The sequence below is a fragment of the Bactrocera dorsalis genome, chromosome 6 (genome assembly GCF_023373825.1).
Source record: "Bactrocera dorsalis isolate Fly_Bdor chromosome 6, ASM2337382v1, whole genome shotgun sequence".
Classification (NCBI taxonomy): Eukaryota; Metazoa; Arthropoda; class Insecta; order Diptera; family Tephritidae; genus Bactrocera; species Bactrocera dorsalis.
The window spans coordinates 23,884,459-23,903,539 of NC_064308.1; the positions used below are offsets into that span (position 1 = coordinate 23,884,459).

Here is a 19,081-nt window from a genome sequence, read left to right on the forward strand (position 1 = left end):
GTATGAGATCGGTCTGCATACCGCACTATACACGTTGACACCGATCGCAACAGCAACAAAAATGACGTATATGCAGATAAGAAAGCGCTTCTCCAGAGAAGGACTAGTAAAAACAATGTTGCCAAGACTTATACTTTTAAAAATATTCGCGTTTCAAAAATTTCATTCACAAATTTGTATAAATAATACAAGATATTTCACAATGTTTAATATAGTTTTTTACATATGTCATATATCTTTAAACATTTAAATAGGCTCTCATTAAGCTCTTAAGTCTCTGAATTTGAGATTTTAAGTTAAAGACAATTTTTATGACTTGAGGCGATTTTGCTATTCTGTAAGAGACAGTCACAAAATCTATTACACTTTCATTCCCTGCAAGACGGGTAGCTGTTAGCAAACGTGTAAGCGACTTGTTATTGTTCACTTTTGCATTCGTTAAAATATTTGTTACTTTTGTTCAGAGAGTGGGAAAAATGTAACACATAGCTATTTGATGTTCAATGGTTATCTCGTTCTAACCAATGGCAAATATCGCATGCTGCCTTGTTCTAACAAAATACACACATTTGTTAGCAAATCTCTTCACAGTATGTTACGGGTAACAAATTATTTTGTTAGCGCACAGCTTACCTATGTGTTATGGATAACAAAAAGTATTTGTTACCCGAATATCTGTTAGTGTTATTATTGTTACGAATTTACTCTTGCTAGTTTACTTTGTTAGGTTCGTATCTCTGGATTGACAAATAAAATCAACACTGTTTAATTTAATTCAACAATTCTTTATTTCACAACTCGTCTACACTATAGCAGTTTACTCTTAGCACTGATTGATTACGTTGGCGCTGCCACGGCTTATATAGCCACGCACTTCTCGCTGATGCCGACGTGTCCTTCTAGAATATCGCGTCTGGAAATTACCAGAACATACGGCTATACGGCGCCAGACGCAAGCAGACAGTCGCGGCGCCCGACTCAGCATTTGTTTAACTAGACAAGCAGACAGTGCGGCGCCAGATGTCTATTGTTTCGACAAGCAGACAGCCGTGGCGCCAGATGTCTACAACAAGACAAATGCTATTCCATATACCTACAGCTATTGTTCATAATCAGGGATGCATATAGTAATACAAATACAACTTAATACTACTTTTTGTAACACTGCCCTCCACTAAAGCCTAATCGTCCCGATTAGGCACGAATCCTCTTGAACCAAATGGGGCGAGCCTCTCCAAATGTACTACTTTCATTTTACATCGTGCTTTCCCATTTCTTTGTATGCGGTATACCACGTCATTAAGTCGTTTCATCACCATATAGGGTCCTTCCCAGGCTGTCTGCAATTTCGGGGACAAGCCTTTCTTTCGAAGTGGATTGTACAACAGGACCAGATCACCTTCTTCAAAACCTTTTGAATTTGCCGCTTGATCGAACCGGTCCTTCATCTTATTGCTCATCAGATGCGTATGCTGTCTTACCATTAGATGCAATTCATTCATTTCTTCCTTTAAGGCAGAACAATAATCTCCATCATTTCTTACAGCTGTAGGATTCGTACCAAACTTAAGATCAGCAGGGAGTCGCAGATCAGATCCGAAAATAATCTTTGCTGGCGTGTAACCAGTTGTCTCGTGCATCGCTGAACGATACGCCAGCAGGAACATCTGGATGCACTTGTCCCAATTCCGTTGGTCTTTATCAACGATTTTCCGCAGATGTTCTTCGAGCGTTCGGTTGAATCTCTCTACCATCCCATCCGATTGTGGGTGTAACGCTGTTGTCCGTGTCTTGTGGATGCCCAATAATGTACAGACTTCTTGGAAAATGGAAGATTCGAAATTCCTGCCTTGATCTGAGTGTAATTCGACGGGCACTCCGAACCTTGTTATCCAATTTTCTACAAACGCTTCGGCTACTGTCTTCGCTTCCTGGTTTGGTAAGGCATATACTTCTGGCCATTTACTGAAATAGTCCATGACAACCAGTAGATATTTGTTTCCGGCCGTACTGGTTGGGAACGGACCTGCAATATCCATTGCGACTCGTTCAAATGGTGATCCCACGTTGTACTGTTGTAGCCTACCGCGACTTTTGGCTTTAGGACCTTTAGCTGCCATGCACTCTACGCAATTACTTATCCATTCTGCTATGGAATCTCGACAACCGATCCAGTAGAACCGTTGTTTAATCTTCTCTATAGTTTTTGTAATTCCAAGGTGCCCTCCACTAGGTCCATTGTGATATTCTTTCAACACTTTCGGGATCATGGACTTCGGTACTATGATCAGCAGACGAGACTGTTTGCCATCTTCGCTTTCCCAGGTACGATGAAGATATCCATTAACGAGGTTTATGCTGTTCCATTGGGCCCAATATGCTTTTGCAGTTGGACTCTCGCTACTTATTTGTTCCTTTGGTGGTCGTACCCCATTTTCTTTGGCCATTACCAGCTTTGCAAGATCAGGGTCCTCCAGCTGATTGATTCTGATGCGGTGAGGAGTCCAATCATCTTCCGGTTCTATATTCAGTAATCGCGCGTCGATTATACCTTCTTTTCCTTCTGATTTGGAGCAATGTTTACATTCCAGTGGACAAGGGCGACGTGATAATGCATCCGCATTTTTGTGGTGAATCCCCTTTCGATGTTCCGTTTCGAAGTCGTAATTCTGTAATCTTTCGATCCATCGTGCAATTTGGCCTTCCGGATTCTTAAATTGTAATAACCATTTTAATGCTGCATGATCAGTCCTCAGCAAGAATCGTTGTCCATACAAATACTTGTGGAAATGTTTTACACATTCCACCACAGCTAGTAGTTCTTTTCGCGTCACACAGTAGTTTTTCTCTGGTTTCCCGAGCACTCTGCTGTAATACCTAATTACTCTTTCTTGTCCGTCGATGAGCTGAGACAAGACACCTCCAATTCCATAAGCGCTCGCATCTGTATCCAGGATGAATTTCTTTCCAGGTATTGGATAAGCCAACATCGGCGCCGTACAAAGTAGTTCCTTAAGCTGCTCAAACGCTTTTTCTTGTTCCAACTGCCATACAAACGGGCGATTCTTCTTTGTTAAATCATGTAAACTTCTAGCCACGTTCGCAAATCCAGGTACGAAACGGCGGTAATACGTGCATAAGCCGAGGAAGCTGCGGAGTTCATGAATGTTGGTGGGTCGAGGCCAATCTTTCACTGCTTTTATTTTTCCTTCCTCGGTGTGAATTCCCTCAGTTGACACTTTATGTCCGAGATATGTGACCTGCTTCTTCCATAATGAACACTTTTTGGGATTCAAGCGTAATCCGGCTGATGCTATTCGCTGAAAGACTTCCTCTAGATTTTTCAGATGATCATCAAAACTTTTTCCCATGATGATAATGTCATCAAGATACACCAAACATGTCTTCCAGTTGAGTCCTTTTAACACATGTTCCATCAGTCGCTCGAACGTTGCAGGCGCATTACATAACCCAAATGGCATCACAGAGAATTCCCATAACCCGTCGCCCATACTGAAAGCGGTCTTTTCACGGTCACATTCATCAATCTCGACTTGCCAATATCCACTTTGTAGATCTAATGTAGAAAACCATTTCGCTCCAGACAAGGTGTCTAATGTATCGTCGATTCTTGGTAGAGGATAACTGTCTTTCTTTGTGACATCATTCAACTTCCTATAATCTACGCAGAAACGGGTGCTACCATCTTTCTTTTTAACTAAGACGATAGGTGAGCTCCATGGACTTATTGAAGGTTCGATTACACCGTTTTTGTGCATGTCTTCAATAATTTTGTTAGCATCCTCACGTTTTGCTAGTGGAACCCTACGCGGAGCTTGTCGGATTGGTTTAGCGTCTCCAGTATTTATGCGATGTTTTACAATGCCGGTTCTTCCTGTGTTTCCTTCGTTTGCAAATATGGATGCGTATTTTTCTAATAGTTTTTCTGCTTTTAATTTTTCATTTCCATGCAGTTCGTTCAGCAAATTATTTAGGAGTGTAGGACTTATCTGCTGAGGCTCAATAGTAGGCTTCTGTTGTGACCGTTCGCATCGTGCTATTGCACTTATATTCTGGCACTGTCCAATTACTGCTCCTTTCTTCAGAGTTATAGGCGTGTTGAATTCATTCACTACTCTCACCGGAATGGTGGCGTCTTCTCTAGTTTTCACAAGCGTTCTTCCTACCAATATGGGTGTATCTATTTTTGTTGGTTCCACAATCCACAACTCTTCAGTCCCACCTCCTCCATTCACTATAGCCCATACAATCGCCTCAGATTTTGGTGGAATACTCTGGTTATCATCAACAATCACCCTCTTACTTTCAACGTTGGTCACATATCCGGTGTTTATAGGCATCTCCATGTTCTGGCAAAACAGCATTTGCTTGTTTAAATCCAAAGTAACCCCGTGATCAATCATGAAATCTACTCCCATTATAATTTCATCCGTGATTTCTGCTACGATGAAGGTGTGATTAACTTCCAGGGTACCAATCATGACTTCGCAAAACACTTTTCCCGCGACAGCTGCTTCCTCCCCGGTGGCCGTTCGAAGCTTGCAACCGACTAATGGTTCAACCGTCCCTCTTACCACATCCGGTCGGATAATTGAATGTGTGGCACCAGTATCCAAAGTAAGCGTTGACAGTCGTCCATTTACGATGCCGTTGATAGTAAGATTGTTGTCATGGCGACCTATTTGTGATATCGAGATGGCGGGGCAAATAGTTGTGGGAACCAGCTCACGCCCCTTTGAACTGTTCCGTTTTAGTTTAACGACTTGTGAGATGTGGATGCTTCGTCCTCGTTATCTGTTGGTTGTTTCCGTTTTGATGGGTTTACTTTTATATTGCAATTTCGGGCAAAGTGACCCGCTTTTCCACAGTTGAAACATCTGCCTGTTGTATTTACTCGCGGTGCAGCAATTGTCTTCAGAGTCTTCAATATTTCTTCCATCAGCGCCGGTTGTTCCATTTCAACCCTTTGTACCTTGTGTGCTGGTTTACTTAGTAGGGAAGCTGTTTCCTGTGTGAGGGCGTGCGAAACCGTTTCAGCAAACGTTCTTTTTGGCAATGCATATGTGGCGCGTTTGGTGTCCACATCACGAATTCCATTTATGAAACATTGAATTTTTACCCTCTCAATGTAATCCACAGGTGCATCTGCATTTGCCAAATGAGCCAGTCGTTCGATTTCAGTTGCGAACTCTTGCAATGACTCGTTCATCTTCTGACCCCTATTTTGCAGTTCGATCTGGTATATTTGTTTCCGGTGCTCACTACCATATCGTCTTTCTATCGCACTCATCAATGCCTCATAGTTGTCCCGTTCACAGTCTGGAATAGTCTGAAGGATTTCTGCCGCAGGTCCTTTCAATGATACAAACAAGGACGCCACTTTGTCCGCTGCATTCCAGTTATTAGCCAATGCTGTCTTTTCAAACTGAAGTTTGAAAATTTGAAATGGAATACTTCCATCGAATGTGGGTGCCTTCAATCTTGGATTATTTGTTGATGGTGCAGGGCCATGCAGTTGCAGTTCTCGCATCCGATTACTCAAATGAAGAACTTCTGATTTCAAATTTTCTTCGTCATTTTTTAACGTGCTTAATTCGTCTTCCAATTTTGAAACTTTCTGTTGCACTTGTGTATTACTTTCTGTAATCTGTTGTACCAAACGCTTTTCTAACTGCGTATTATTTTCAGTCATTTGTTGTGTAAGGCGAGACTCTAACTGTGATGTATTTTCAGCTATTTGCGTCATTTGCTGTGCCAGACGATTTCCTGTTTGCACTGCATTTTCTGCATTTTCAGCTATTTGCGTCATTTGCTGTGCCAGACGATTTTCTGTTTGCATTGCATTTTCTGCTATTTGCTGTGCCAAACGATTTTCTGTTTGCACTGCATTTTCTGCTATTTGCTTAATAGCCACTAATAGCATGTTAGTGTCTACACTTGATGATGTTCGTTGTTCTTCTAATTTTTCTTCTACCTTTGTAGAAGTTCCTGGCCCATCAAATTCGAACTCGTCCACATTAATTCCATCCGCTTCCATTGCTTCACGTAGTCGTGCCTGCAGATCCGCCTTTTGCCCGCTTATCGGCAAATTACGCTCCTCCAGTTCCTTTTTTAATTGCTGAATTCTCAATTCTCCGAATTTAACCATCTTGAATTTGGATTATTTGACAATCCCACTTCTGACACCAATTGTTACGAATTTACTCTTGCTAGTTTACTTTGTTAGGTTCGTATCTCTGGATTGACAAATAAAATCAACACTGTTTAATTTAATTCAACAATTCTTTATTTCACAACTCGTCTACACTATAGCAGTTTACTCTTAGCACTGATTGATTACGTTGGCGCTGCCACGGCTTATATAGCCACGCACTTCTCGCTGATGCCGACGTGTCCTTCTAGAATATCGCGTCTGGAAATTACCAGAACATACGGCTATACGGCGCCAGACGCAAGCAGACAGTCGCGGCGCCCGACTCAGCATTTGTTTAACTAGACAAGCAGACAGTGCGGCGCCAGATGTCTATTGTTTCGACAAGCAGACAGCCGTGGCGCCAGATGTCTACAACAAGACAAATGCTATTCCATATACCTACAGCTATTGTTCATAATCAGGGATGCATATAGTAATACAAATACAACTTAATACTACTTTTTGTAACATTATTTTGGTTCACAGTTTGTTACCTTTAACATATACGCATGTTAGCAAGAACAAGCAGTAACAACCCTATCTGTTACCCATTTGTTACTTCTAGCAAATTTAATTTTTTTTTTAAATAAAATTCAGTTTTTTTATTATTTCGTTTTATTTAATAATAAACATTTACTTAAACATAAGATTAAGGTTATTTCAGTATAAAAATTTAAATTATAATAATTCATATTTTTAAAAGTGATATTAGAAACATCAACTTAAAACTAATATGTACAACTTAGAACTAATGTTCAACTTAAAACTAAGATTTACAACTTAAAGCTAATATATATGTATATGTAATTAATAATAAGAAAACTTATATTAATTTAGCCTTAAGTTTATGTTTTTTGTTAAAAACGATTGTGGCTTAAGGTCACAAATCTCCAGAGCTCCCCACAGATAGTGTTTTTATCCTTGTCAGGAAATATATCTAAAATGAAACGTTATAAGTTAAGGCATTCAAATATATGACAGTAAAAAAAACCTACCAAAAACTAACCCTACGCGCTTTAGCTTTAGTGGGGATTCCTTCTCCTTGCGCCCCTCTAAATTGTAGTGGTACATTAAATCGTCAGAAAACATACCACGCAGTACGCCGTCAACACTGCCTTTTGCGCCCTTTGACTTCAATATTAGCCGCATCTGTAAAAAAAAAAAAATTACAGTAAAATATATTACAATCGCATAATATTTAAAAACAAAATATTTACCATATTATCCGTGCTTTCCTTTTGTGAAAGTTTGTCTTCCACGAAGCGCACGTGCTCCTCCGATGACATGGGCAGTTTCGAAGCAAGCTCCAAGTAATGCTCGTCCTCCAAGTCACCGGTGATGCGGCTAATTGAAAGGTTCGTCTTTGCCGCTATGACGCAGCATGCGCGCAATAATTTACTCCGCGTCTGCATCTCGGCCTTTTCTGGCATCTAGAAAATTAATATATAAAAATTAGCTTCTGTTTTAAATTGGTAATGTAATACTGCGTTACTTACTTTGTTTGTTAGAGACTTTTAAATTGCAGCGAGACGGGTCTCAATGGCATCCAGCTTTTGGATTATATCTGAAAAACATAAATATATTTTTTTTTATGCAAATACTAATATATTTATGTATATATTAATACATTATACCTGTATGGCCGCCAGACGATGGTGACGGTACCACAATATTTGATGGTTCTATCCAACAGATACATATGTTAACAGAGCATATGAGAGCCTTGCAAGCAGTATTTGACGACGTCAATGGTACTGATTTGCATATATGCACAAATTACCTCCAGAAGCACATAGATTTAAGTAATTTTGTAAATTGTAGCTCGAAAATAAAATAATTATTTTTCAGAGCTAGAATATATTTTAGGTTTCGTTCCTTAAATAAAAACTTAATTGCACATATGTGTAGTAAAAAAAGAAAATTAAATAAGACAATAAATACACATTTAGTGTATTGATACTTGGTTACAAAATATTCAATCTTTTTATTTACATAAATGTATATGGTTGAAACAAACACAGCAAAGAGACAAAATTAAATAATACAATGAAAATTCAATTAAATGAATATGTACGTAAATGCTCACTATAAAATATTCACTTATATTGATGTTAACTTTTGATGATATTCGTGATTTTGTATGCCTGCAATACAACGAACAACGAACAAAATTTGAACTCGTCATTGTGCAATCCAGAGATAAAGAGATCCCCAACTCTCCTGTCACTGGAAATGTGAGAGCCGCTCACCTACCGAACTTTGACAGTTGACTGGATTGGGTAGGTCTTGACGTTTTGCAATTGGAATGACTGGAACGGCCAGATTGAAATTATACCAAAAATATATGTGAACGGAGGAATTTGTTGCCGCTGTTCAAGATCGCTAATAAAAATTTAAAACAATGAAAATCAAAGAAAATGCGAAATTTAAATATATTTCATGAAACGTTTTCTAATTTGATGCATAATAGAATTAATTTTCTATTAAAATTGATTAAAAACATTTATTAATTGAGAGCTAACAGGCTTAATTCACCTTATTAAGTATTGAAGATCGAAAGTCAGTTGTTTTAATATACCATAAAATCATAAAAAAGGAATTAAGTAGTTTCGCCATATATTAAAAGTCCAATTTATAATAATTTGCAATCGTAATAAATGTTGGGTATTTTAATTTAAAATGCCCAAAAATTCTTATTTTGTTCGATCTGGCCATAATGGAAAATGTTATAAAAAACGCTTATTTTGAGGCGCTCTCACACTGGAATAAGTTGGGCATCCCATTATCCCTGGTGCAATCTTTGTTTTTATCATTCTTGAAACTGCGCTTTTCGTTTTCTTCTTCTTGAAAAATTGGGTATTCGTCTCTCCTATTCTAGCTAGTTAACATTACAATATGTTTAGAATGTCGATAGTTTTTCTCTATTTTACTTACGTATTATCCCATTTGATTGAAAATTCCAGAAAATGTAACAGTGTTAGTGAACGGCTGAAAATGTTTCTATGTGTTTGTGCAATCTGTTACCTCCGTCTTGCAGGAGAATCGCGCTATAAGTATCAGTTCACAAATTTGAGACTATATTTTGTGACTAACGATAGAGACTGTTCAGTGAATAGTAACTAGTCACAAATTTAAACTTTAGCTAAAAATGCCCCAAATAGTGACTAGAGACTGTTTACAGAGTTCCGTTATAAAATTGTAAAATAAAAGCGAACGTTGCCATATTTTAGAAAGCAAATATGAAGAATTTTTCAACAACAGCGTTTTCTTTTTTGTATTTTCGCACTATTTTTTCTTTTTTATTAAAAAAATTCATTATTTTTCATGCTTTAATTGAGTATATGAAGACCTGTTCGCGTAATACTCCTTTTTGTGTTAGTGACTTACAGGCACTCGCAAAAAAAGAAACCTTGGTCGAGCCAATATCCGAAGGTGATTGAAGTACTTTCGCGTAATACTCCTTTTTGTGTTGGCCGTCTACAGCCGCGCTCTAAGAAAACAACCCTGGTTGAGCCAATACCCGATGTTTCTGAGATATTTCGCGCAATACTATTTTCTATAGTTTTAAACAAAAGTATTGTTAAGTGCATTCATCCAAATGGTGAGTCTTAAATTGTTCAAATGTGTACTATGTATATGTTTGTGAATACTTAGTTTTGTAGGGACTCGTCGGTGTTTCATATCCTTCTTCTCCTTTTTAACAACAGCGCGCCAGTCGTTTCTTCTTTTCGCTACGTGGCGCCAATTCCAAGCTAAGCCGGGTTCTTCTCCACTTGGTTCTTCCAACGGAGTGGAGGTCTTCCTCTTCCTTTGCTTCCCCCGGCGGGTACTGCGTCGAATACTTTCAGAGTACATTTTGTACATACAGGTGTTTTATTCTTTCGTAATAAATGCAATTTTTTCAATTTAATTGATTTCTTATATGAAAGAAAAATGTCACTGGCCAGACGATCAAATATAAGTCAGCGAAGGCTTTATGCAAATGATTTGTAATTACCGGACGATCACAGACTGCAGGTGAACTCGCACAAGCTAATGCATCGCAGCGTGAATATACTTGTACTATTACTTTTTGTTCTCTACATATTACCGAAATATAAAGGGCAACCTACGTAGTTGTGTTAATTATTAATTTTATTACACCCAATTTAGATGCATCCGGTTTAACAAATCATGCTTTATCTAGGAAGTACATGTTGAAATAATACATTAGAGTTAGCCTAGCAGCAACGGATAAGGAGACATAGCCAATTATACGTAAATAATACAGGTGGAACTAAAGCTTTGTCTGTCAGCCGACGTAAGAGAACTGTTTGGTCTCAGCTTACATGCTCCATTACTACGAGATTCAGCCCCTTCCAGACTTGCTGCACAAAACCATGGCAAAAGACGCACGAAGGAAAACAGCATTATAATTGATTTGGACGCAAGCTCAAGGTATTTGGTTTGGGGATTTCGGATTCCTTAACCTTGATGTAATCTCAAAGCCGATTATAAAGAATGGCGTTATATATTAGATTTAACTTAGGTGTAGTACGTGCAGTATGTCTTATAGGAGCTTGAGAAAATGAAATTGGGACTGCAGAAATGCCGACGACGTTGATTTCATTGTAAAAGAAAATTTTCTAGATAGTGTCTATGATTAATGTGGTAACCAATTGAGCAGAAAGGAGACTTAGCAGTTAACTTCAGTAAGACTGCAATAGTTTTACTCGCCAGGTGGTACAAAATACCGGTTATTCCTCTCTACTCATATGAAGGCGTTTTCCTAAAACACATGGACAGGATGAAATAGATGGGGCTTATTCCGGATGGAGACCTATGAAGAAGTAGAGTCTCAAAAACGAATTGATGGAGTATTTGTTTGGTAATGGGTCCTCTTTAAGGCGGCAAGAAAAAGAGCGGTTCTCATTGGCATTAGTAGTGCACCACACCCGCATATGAAGGCAATACCACACCATACTTATATTTAGACATACGTGAAAGGGATATGTGTGCGTGGTGAAATCGCTGGAGAATGGCTACAGGAGGTTGGCAGTACGCTTGAAGATAGCACTTCAACCTGTTTGATCTTATTATCATACAGAAGTGATCCCAGTTTCAGTGGATAGAGTCTTGTGTTTCGCAATCACTAGTCAACTACCAGCGCCTGTGCGACTAAGACAACTATCGGGCTCACGCTAGAAAGCAGGAAGGCCATTAGATTACCTGTTCCTTTCAAGATTCATCTTATCTCAGTTGTGGGAGTTCTTACTAGACATTGTCCAATCTGCATACACTCTCTCCTCCACTATGTAGCTACATATGTCGACTGAGGTTGAAATATCTTCGTTGTCCCAAATCTGATTTGTATAGTTTTTTTTTATTATTATTTAGGATATTTTGGCATCACGGAGGTCAGACGACTTTTACTTATCCAAGTTTTATACGTTTCGGTACTTGTTTTTTTATTGTAATATAGATAAGAATCTCCACTAAGATTGAACGCCTTACGCCGAAACCACTTTACCAATTATTCTGAAAATTTCTATTTATGGCTTAATTGTCGAAACAGCCGATATCTCATCTTGGTGACAGACAGCTGCCAGTCAATTAATCATTAATACGTATCAATAATTACTGACAGTAATTATTCATTATTTCTGTTCGAATAATGACCTTTTACGGCGTCTTCTTCACTTATTCCCTCATAAAACTTTGAAACTGTTCGTGTTCAAATTGTCTTTGGACAATTGAAGACTATTTAGATGTCGTAAAAGTGTAATTCCATTATGCACTTGGGTATATATTTGTATGTATACAACTGGCATTTGTTTAAATATGTCTATATGTATTAAGTCTTAGTGCGTAGATAAAACCCCACATCTATTGAAAGATTATCATTGTTGGGAGTGAAGGGCCAGAGGGCTCTTAAGGGGTTAAGTGTAGTCGGAGACATAAAAAAATTTGCAATTTAAATTTTTTTATATTTTTTGCAAGAAAATAATGTTACATATGTTGTGTACCATACTTGCTACTTTGGGATGCCAAAATAACAAAAATAGTTGTACGTGATGAAAATTTTTTAAACTCAAATTCATAATCATCTGCCCTTCAGATTTATTGAGTAGTGCAATGAATCTATTGTATGATCAAAGTTTTTTTTAAATAATGAAGATTTTTTTTCAATGTTGTCGGGAAAAAATCCATGTGTTTACAAACAATTTTAATTACAAAAAAAATGATAACAACGCTGTGAAGACAATCACAGTACTGAACGTTTTCTCGATATTTTGGATGGTCTCTACTTAAATTCCTTCCTTTTATCGGTATTTACTGGCTTCTTCACTTGACCTACTTCAGGCCTTTCCTAGCGTAATTCAGGCTCTTTCTGTCCTTTACTATTAACGCAACTTAACTAACTTTCTTTCAAGACCGTCCAGATATTAGATATTAGGAGCTGCTCTAACTTCAACCAAAGGGGGTTTCCTTCGTCATCCGATATTTTCCAGGGCATGTTTATAATCCTTCATTACTTAAGCAATTTTATATTCTTTATTCATAGTGTGATCTACTATCTTGTCGTCTCCAATTTTCATGGCAGAGAAAACTTTCTTATCTCTTTCCGGTGGTGGTATGAAAAGTATACGACTTATTCGGAAATTTTTCTTTTATGTTGTGTGCGCTGGTACGATGTAGAGCAGGGCCCGAATCGCGGCACACGCTAACGAGCGAAATTCAAATATTTTTATTTTGTTTTCGGATCGTTGTACTCGCTATCGAATACGCTGTTTCGAAATTTGAAATTTCCTCATTCGATAACGTGTTTCGTTGGTACGAAAGAATCGAAATCTCACTCGTTAGCTATTTGAGAAACGTTATAGTACAATTAAAAAAAAAGATTTTGAATATATCAGTTAAAAATAATCGGAGGTAACAGTCGCAACCGAGTTGTCAAACCTAACGGTCGCATTTTTCTTTTTCTCTCGCGGTTATTCTAGCGGTGTCTGTGTTATAACGCGACTTTACAGTTGTGCACAATAACTTTTTTACTGTTAATTTCTCGTTGTATTTATTTCTTATTATTAACTTGTGCTGCATTCATACATTTTTGCACACATAAGAAGTAATATTTTCACAATGCCCCCTGGGGCCAACAATCTGGGTGATAATAGGTTTGCCCTATTATCCTCAGCCCAGAAGACTAAAAGAAAAAAGCCTGAACAAACAACGTTGGACCCATTTCCGGAACTCCCCATAACAAAGAAGGATGACCCCAAATACCTCGTCATTAAGTCGCGGGATGCCAGTAAACCTATTACTTCCATCTCCTGCTTCGCGATTTATAAAGGTATTCAATCTATCAGTAAAGATATTAACAAAGTCTCGTCACTTCGCGATGGCAGCCTACTCCTCCTTGTAAAAAATCAAAAAATTGCTGATAAATTCCTTTTTACTAAGAATCTACCCGGTGCAGGTGCTGTTGAAGTTGCTATTCACAGCACCCTTAACTCAGTCAAGGGCACAATTTGTGCCCCCTTTATTTGCCAACTTAGCGACGATGAAATAATTGAAGGTCTTAAGGAACAAGGTGTCTCTGCAGTCCACAAGTTTAACAAAATAGTTAAAGGCGTTCGTGTACCTACTGGTGCCGTATTATTAACATTCAATAAATATACACTTCCTAACAGAATTGATGTAGCCTGGAGAACCCTAGATCTCCGTCCGTACTACCCTAATCCTATGCGCTGCAAAACTAGTCAGCTATTAGGACACACCGCTAAACACTGCGTAAAAACTCCTTCCTGTGTCATTTGCAACCTTCCTCCTAACCACTCTCCTCCTTCTGATTGCACCAGAGTTTACTGCGCTAACTTCGCAGGTGAACACCCCTCGTCCTCAAATGCTTGCCCTAAATTTATTCAATCGAAAGAAATATTAAAAATTAAAACTATACACAAATGCACCATGCGTGACGCCATTACCATGTATAAAAACCAACTTCTTCCACCCCATCCCCCTTCTCCTTCTCCAACGTGGCAAAAATGCGAACTAACAGTGATATAAATACAAATTCAAAAAATCCTAATAACAAAGATAATACTTCAATACCAAAAAACTCTAACCTCAATAATAACGCAACAACAACAAAAACTAACAACGATTCATCCTCCACCAACAATCCATTGCATCACATAGAACTTCCAGAAGCTTCAAAGAACTCCCCTCTTCTATACCCTCCATCCTTGGATTCTTCACCCTCCCCATCTTTCTCTCCACTTTCCCACATCTCATCGCCTTCCTCACACACCTTATCTCCCCTGGCATCTTTTGCCATCTCCCCTCTTGCTCATAACACCCATCCAACTTCCTCCTCCCTTTCATCTCCGTCACCCTCGTTGATGGAACAATAAATTCCCATAACCTCACATTATTATTTTTTCTTTTTTTTCTATCCATGTTATCCATCCTTCAGTGGAATATCAACGGATACTTAAATAATTACATCGAACTCGAACTTTTATAAACTCATCATTATTTGTGCCTATTCCCCTCCTAATGAATCTTTCACTTTAAGTTATTTCAAAAGTTCACTAGTTTAACCTCCTTTTTTCCGATTTCTCTCCTCAATTCTCCTCGGGGCAATCTACTAAATCCGCAAGATATAGCCTTAGAATTTGCTCTTCAAAATCAGTACAATTTTATCTGACTTCCCTAATATCAGTCACCAAATCTATGCTGATGATTTAGTATTATTTTCTAATTCCTCCGATTTGTCCGTTGTTACGTCTTCCTTTTCTAAAATCTTATCCCTCTTATTCCATTGGTCCGGTTCTTCGGGCACGTCAATTTCTTCCTCTAAAGCTAAGTTATTACATATTTGTAAGAAACATCATTGTAATACACCCACACTTACCGTTAATAATATAAATTTAATCTGTACAGATAGTTTTAAGTTCCTAGGCTTAATATTAGACTCTAAGTATTCATTTAAGCAACATTGTCAGTATGTAAGAAAAAGACTATTTGTTACCAACATCTCCGATAAAAAACATATTGCCTGAATCTGGACTGCCTTTTTAAAAAGACAATATGAAAGACAGCTTATGTAATCTCTATCAACAATGATGATCCTGCTCAGCTTTTAATGAACCCAACTATTATCCCACCAGTCAGCCGAAAGCCTATGATGCTAGTGCTGTGTACTATAGTTTATATAATAATTTGTTTATTATGTAAGCTTTAATAAAAATAAAATAAAAAATCGGAGGTAAAATTTAAGTTATTTTTTTTTATTGAGTTTATTTAACATCTATATATGTAAAAATGAAACCCGTTTTCCATTGTCACGGCATCACGCGTGAATGGCTGGACCGATTTCACTAATTCTTTTCTTTTGTTGTATTTGTTATTATTAGGAGAAGGTTCTAATGTAAGAAAAAATTACGAAAGTTGCCGGAAAACGCCCAAAAACAGTCCTTTTCTTTTCCCCATACAAACGTTTTATTTTGTATACACATACATACATACTATGTACATACTATATGTAAGTAAAAATTAATGTTTGTTTGTTAGTAACGCTAAGGCTCGAGAACGGCGAAACCAATCTTCATGAAATTTTCAGAAGTTGTTCGCTGTGGATCTGGAAAGGTTCAGAAATAAAAAAAAAACTTTTCATAAGAAAAAGTCGAAAAATTGGAAATTTCTAAAAATTTACTTTTTTCATACAATTCTTTTTTCTTTTGTTTTTCAATATTTTGATTTGTAAATTATTTGAATCGCTCAAATTTAGTCGCTTGCTCTTTTATTCCGGCTATTTAAAAAAAAGTTTTTGAAAATTATTCAGTGAAAACTTTATGTGTGATTCAAACGAAGTGATCAATTACAGATTGAAATTTGTTACGAAGCCACGAAGAAGTCCCGCTAATATCGGTCGGTCATCTTTTTGCCATCAACGCCAAGGCACATACATGAACGAGTACTGCCAGGATGCGATGACATACGTGTGGAATTATGAATCGGGGTCAATCAGCAAGCGATCGTCACGTTGTCACAGCACGACTTTTCAAAAAACAATTACGATGTTCTTCTTTGGATGGTGGATAGTGGTTCCACCAGATCAAATTGATGAAATCATTTCTGCGGAAATACCTGATGCAGAGAAAGATCCAGTATTAAACGAAGTGATGAAAACCAATATGGTTCATGGACCTTGCGGACACCACAATCCCACTTCGGTTTGTATGTCTAACAATAAATGCACGAAACACTATCCACTTGCTTTTCTTTCGGAATCGCAAACTGTAAATGATGGATATCCACTCTATAGTCGTAGCTCATCAGACGACCATACAACTTAGAGTAGTGAATATCGAAGTTGACAACATATGGATCGTACTATATTCTCCACTGTGGTCTAATTCACATTCAAAACTCATATCAATGTTTAGTATTGCAGTTTGGTGCAATCCATAAAATATGTTTGTAAGTACGTCACCAAAGGAACCAATATAGCGGTTATTGGTCTTGAACGATACGGTCGATACGTGAACTCCTATAAAGCGCTTTGTGGGGTATTTACTTTTGCAATTCATGAACGTTTTTCGACTGTTGTGCGTCTCGCAGTTCATTTGGAGAATGGCTAAAGAGTGCTTTTCAACCCAGAGAATACAGTACAGCCAGCGGAAGCACTTCCAACAACATTGACATTGACATTGACGAGTTTTTTCTCAACTTGCGTCAGTGACTCGTTTGCGAGAACATTGCTCTATTCGGAAATGCCTTGATATTATACATGGAATGCGTCGTCGAAGAAATAGTTACGCAGAAAGCAAGGCCAACCAGTAGATTGACATCCAGGTGTGTTCTCAACTAATTCCTTAGGACGAATTTACATAATCCACCCGGAAAACGACTATTGCTAATACCTTCGGTTGCTATTGATAAATGTACGTGGTTCAATTTCATTTGAGTCATTGCGCACTGTGAATGGTAGAGTGTGTGTAACTTTTTGAGAAGCATGCAAACAATTACAATTGCTGGAACAATTGCGGTTTTCAACCCGACTTAGTCGAATTGAAGTTAAGGCAATTCAACTCCAGATCAACCAAACTTTTTTTTCGGTATTGCGAACTTCAACCAAGGTATAGAGGAGTAGGGAAAGTCCCATTCACCATGGAAAAAGAGCCATTCACAGTCCTTAACCTACCCCTCAAGTGTACTTTCACAATAACAACATCATGGACACCTCTGGTGAATAAGGGTGGCGAGAGGTTAAAACGGGTTGCAGAAAGCGAAAATGCTATAATATTAAATTATAAATTTATTGTACTATATTTGTACATTTATAAATACTATTTTCAATTTTTGTTATAGAGTAAAGTTTTTAGCTGTTATAACAAAAATTAATTATACCTTCATGATATAGATAAATATGCTATATATTTTTAAGCGTTTTAGTTAACTTATTCATGGACAAAATGGAAATTATATTTGATAATGAGTGGACCATAAGAGATAACTATTGTGAAAAATTTGATATTACGTACCATAACAATTCGTCTGAACAGTAAAACACATTTTTTTATTGTAAGATAAATCAAGAGATAATTATAATAGCCATGTTTTCTATATTTTAATTATAAATTTTTGTAATCACAAACTACGTACACGTTTTAAATGTCAGAATTTAGCTATACGCCGGCGATCAGGAATCCTACTCATTCCCAAATGGAGTTTTTGATTATCCTAACAGATTTACCACACAATTTTTTAGTTCTAAGCTAAGTTTTTAAATAAAAAGGATTCTTAAAGAAATTATTTTTTGAATTTGCAATATCTATATAGTAGTAAAAAGTAGTTTAAACAACACTAACACTATTTTGCCATGCTCAGTAGCGATACCGGCATAGTATTTAAAAAAATAAATGATTGTTCAAAATATATTCCGTTTGAAGTTATTCAAATCGATAATAACTTGTTTGGCCCAATTAAAAATACAACTCAAATTCCTTAACTTTCAATAGCGGCTCATTATTAGCCAAATTACATTTATTTGTTTTTTAAAGTTTAAATATCAATATTAGCCAAATTACATTTATTTGTTTTTTAAAGTTTAAATATCGACTTCCACACCATTCATAATCGACCATAACTCACTAGATGTAAAGACGAATTGTAATTCGCGTAGATGCAAATGTTTCTTTTTCAAATCGCTGCTTAGTCACCGACGCTGCCAACTTTCATTTGATGAGTGTTGTTTATTATTTGCGTAGTTCGTCCCGATGTTCTATCGGTTTTGGTGGGGCTGGTTCCCCCCACACCCCAATTCGGCATCATAATATTGCGCAGCACGATATGGTCATAATTCTCATGGTACTGGCTCTTCCATGGATTGTACACCAAAATTCTTCAACCACGGTATGTTGGAGGGAACGACATCGGTAATACATTCGTGAACTTGGCTTTCAATAAGAAGGTAGGATCACAACACATGTCTTAATGACGGTATCCCCACCATTTTTCATCTTTGCGCATAACACGATGAAACCAGTCAATTAATTCGCTCAACTGGTAACGCTTTGGTCTGCAAGGTGGGTGTTTAGCTATTAGAAAGTATGTAAATTCAATTTTGCTCAAAGCCTACCCAACAGCTTGATAAACCTGACCAGCAGTACCGGGATTCTAAGCACAATTTACAATAGGTTATGCAACATCCGAATGTGCTCACCGTAGTATTTGCTCTTCAAACTAGCGTTCTACACCAGCTCCTTTGCTGATTCTATAAAAAAAGTTAAAAAATGCATGGTAAATCTTTTGAAATAAAGTTTAATTTTAGCTTACCTAGCAATGCGACGTGCACCTTCCACGAGCACGTCATTGAATTTA

At 37.5% G+C, this 19,081-nt stretch overlaps 1 pseudogene; it reads right to left on the reverse strand.

The window, feature by feature from the left end:
- Positions 1 to 5,887: 5,887 nt before the first annotated feature.
- Positions 5,888 to 10,158, reverse strand: LOC125779522 (uncharacterized; annotated as a pseudogene).
- Between the last annotated feature and the right edge of the window lie 8,923 nt (positions 10,159 to 19,081).